This window comes from Melopsittacus undulatus, chromosome 4 (genome assembly GCF_012275295.1).
Source record: "Melopsittacus undulatus isolate bMelUnd1 chromosome 4, bMelUnd1.mat.Z, whole genome shotgun sequence".
NCBI classification, from domain to species: domain Eukaryota; kingdom Metazoa; phylum Chordata; class Aves; order Psittaciformes; family Psittaculidae; genus Melopsittacus; species Melopsittacus undulatus.
The window spans coordinates 15,545,657-15,549,639 of record NC_047530.1 but is presented as its reverse complement, the minus strand read 5'-3'; positions in this window follow the sequence as shown (position 1 = coordinate 15,549,639).

Genomic DNA, 3,983 nt, shown 5'->3' with positions numbered 1-3,983 from the left:
CTTTGACTGTTGGTGATTTAAAATGCTGCCAGGCTGACGTGAGTGATTAAACAATAGCTGAGTTTAACGAATGTGGTAGTTTTATTGTGCTCTCCAGCATCACCTGGCTCTGGAGAACAGGTAAAGGCAGCAACCTCTGGTGCGGGAATTGATGGGCTGATCCTTTCCATCCTGGTTTTTGGTGATTTCTAGGAAAGGGAGGACCAGTCCCAGCCTGTTTCCAGCTCCCCCAGCCCTGGTCCTCCCCAGCCCAGCCTGCCAGGCCTTGGCTCCCCACCCCAGGCAGTGGGAGAGATGGTAGTCACCAGTGTGATGAGGAAGGTGGTCCTCTGCCTACTGTGCTCCTCTCTTTAATCACCATTTTTCCCTCCTCCTCTGCTTGGAGCAGGCTCTGCTTAGAGGGGATGGGATGGGTGTTTGGGAGCAGCACCCAGGTGAGTTTCCACAAGGGAGGAAGCTTCACCATGGTAAAGATGTGACCCTGACCAGGATCCTGCCCAAGAGCCCAGGATGGCATCCAGCCTCAGGCCGAGCACGAGGATGCTGTCGGAGCTTCCACCTTCTCTTGAGGCACCTGGTGGGGATTTCCCAAGCCCCAAGCTCTGTGAGTGCCCGGACAGGGAAGACTTCATTTTCTCTTTCCTGAGTTGATGGTTTTGGGTGAAGTGTGTGGATTCTCCAGTGTCTGACAGAGGGTTTGCGCTGCAGCCTTCCCCCTCCAACATGCAGGGCCACCTTCCCATCTCCCATGCCACCAGTGCTAATTAAACTTCTCACAACATAATTAGCCAGGTCTTTTCTTCTTCATGTTGCCAGCTTTGCTGATCCTGGCACCTACTTCCTCCAGCCAAGGAAAGCTGTTATGTAAGGTACTAATAGAATCATAGAATAGTTACGGCTGGAAAGGACCTTTCCATATCCTCTTTCCCAATTTTCTGAGCATCTCTTTATCCTCAGTGTATTGATCCCCTCACACCCAACCCAGTCCTAATTCCTGAGATGCAAGTGGTAGGAAAGATAAAGGCAGTCTGATGTGAGGAGTTCACTGTTACTAGGAGCAAAATCCTGATTTCCTGCAGAGGATGAAGATCCTGTTCTCCCTTGGGGAAGCAGCATCAGTAAAGCTTCCTGGCTGGTTTCTCCAGGCATGCTGCAGACCTGGATGCTACCCTGTGCCACCCTAACACTGGTACCATGGGGGCTACCAGCATCCCCAGGAGCCTGGACACCCCTGGGACCTATGCTGGAGCCTGCCTGCCTTTGCTATCCATCCCTCATCCAAGCACCCTGGGAGAGGTATGGGGATGGAGATGTGGGACTGTGCACTTCTGGTGTGGGGTATACACACTGCATCCGTTCTCCTGGCATCCTCAGCATCCATACAGGAGCAGTGGAGCATCCTGTGCCTTTTCTTTGAGCTCCAAAAATAACCACATGTTACCAGTGATTTCCCTTTGTCCTCTAAAACCAGCCCTCATCCTCAGTGAGGCGAGTGCTGACCGTGGGGTGGCCACAGGTCTTGGTGCCTAATTGTTGATAACACCAGACGTTGTCAGGGCAGCTGACTGCCTCACGCAAGAGGGAGGAGTATGAGGGAGCAAGTGACTTCTGGGATGGGGAATGCATTGTCTGCTACTAAGTATAGCCTCCAGATTTCATCCTTGGCCTCTAAAACCCCTCAATTTTCCTAAAACCAGATGTTTAATGTTATTTTTCATGAGCCAGCCCTGCCGCCCAGGAGGGAAGGAGGGGAGGGGGGTCTCTCCTCCCCATAGACTGTCTTTAGCAAAGGCTAGTATTCTCAGCTAGGCCTTAAATGAATTCCCCTCTGGCATTTGATGGCTTGGCCTCCATTGCTCCTCCCTCATCTCACTGAGGGAGAGGTCCGCAGGGGGAAAAGGTCCTCCAGTTCCCATCCCGGCACCGTGTCCCCAGGCAGCCTTGCACCCACGCTGGCCTTTTCCCTCAGATGCTCCCTGGTGCTGGCTGCCCTTGTGCTGCTCTGCCTTTACCATTTCAAGAGTTTAAGCTCTCACAGGCACACTGCACTTGGCCCATTTTATCTTCAGCCACTCCACTTCAGATTTTGCATCTCCTGTCACCATTTCATGGCAGCCCAAGTGGTCAAAGACTTGCGATTTGTAGGGTGACAGCGTTCAAATGCCACTTTTATGGAGCCAAGTGCAAAATGTGCTTTAAAAGGGGAATGTTGCAGCAATGTCCCTTTGTGCTTTTAAGTTTTGCCACCAGATGACAGCTGGTGGTGCTCTCTCCAGTGTTACACAGCGATGACTCTCACCAGGCAGGTGCCTCACAGAGCATCCTCCTTCTATCAGCCCTTCCAAGCCAGCAGTGCTGGACACACCCTCCGACATCACCCCAATCATACACCAATGACTAATTGCTGATAATTACACAAACACCCCGTGTGCTCCTGTCTCTTTAGCCCGTGACCTTCTGCACCCTGAAATCATCACTGTATGCAACACTTTCATTTAGTGCGGCACCGCATGTACCCTGCGTAGAGTCTGGGGTTCATGTGTCTGGGGTGGGGGACTCTGCCATCGCTGGCCCCATGCCGGGTGCTGCCCGGGGTGGGTGGTGGTGACAGGGCCCCAGGGGAAGCTGGGGTGGGCTCTGCAGGGCCGAGCTCCAGAGCCCTGCAAGGAAACCCGTCATCAGTGTTGCTGTGGAAACGGGAGGGGAAACCCACCCATAGCAGCCAGCGCCCCACTGCCGGCGGGAGGGTGACACGCAGCCCCTCGCACCCACCGCTGCGGGCCAGGGGAGCTGTCACCCTTTGCAGGATGCCCGTGCCCCCCACCCGCGGGGAGCTGCATCCCAGCGCTGCTGCTGCAATGGGCAATGGCACAGCTTGCAGCACCCTGTTTTGGGGGGCTGTGCAGAACCCCAGCTCTGCTGTGCCCCCTGCCCAGAGATACATGAGCGTACTTTCAGTGTATATATGTGTAACAGAGCAGAATTGAAGCTACAGCCACGTGTAGCCAAGGTACAGCTGGGCTGGCTGCAGATGTTTCCGGTTGCAGAAGAAGGAAAGGAAAAGGCTGCCTTATACAAAACCCAACCAGCACTCACCAGCTCTCTTGTGCTTTGGAAATCTTCCACCTGAAATCCTAAAAAATAAGTCATGCAGGTTTACATGGATTAAAAAGAAAACATAAACTATGGAGTCATGGGTGTTCCCAGAGCTGTGCCCTGGAGAGGCAAGTAGGGAATTGATGAGCTGAGAAGGTCTTGAGGGGCACAGAGAGGTCTGGGGGGTGACAGGATTTGAGCTGTGTGGTCAGGGCAGAGGTGTGAGTGCCAAAGGGTTTTGGAGGCTCAGAGGATAGAAGAAGGGATCCCCAAACACGGGGCATTAAAAAGATGAGGGGGAGGAGGGGAGAGGGCAGGGATGGATGCAGTGGGGCTGTGGGTGCAGGGATGGGTCTGTGAGGTGCAGGTGGGGGATGGGGTGCAGGGAAGGTGGGAGATATGTGTGGGGTGCAGGGTATGTGATGCTTGCGGGGGAGGTGTGGGGTGCAGGCTGCATGATGAGGGGTGTAGAGAGTGTGGGTGAAGGGTACGCAATGGGTACAGGGGGTTGGGGTGCAGAATGCGGGTACAGTGGGTGGTTGTGGGGGCTGGTGCATAGCATGTGTGGGGTTCATGGTTGGGGGAATGAGGAAGGGGAGGGAAAGGGACAAGGTGCCGTTGAAGGGACTGAGGCAGGAACGGGCAGTGACTGAGACAGAAACAGAGACTAGGACATGGACCACGGGCACAGGAAGACAGAGAGGACTGATGCAGGCTGAAAGGCAGCAGCAGGCGGCAGCGGGATGTAGAGAAAAGCGATCTGCAAAACCCGGGGCATCAGGGAGGAGAGGAGAGCAGTAGCCAGAGGAGCAGGACCAGGAGAAGAAGGAGGAGGAGAAGGAGGAGGAGGAAGTCGGGGCCGAGCCGCTTCCTGTAGGCAGAGGGAT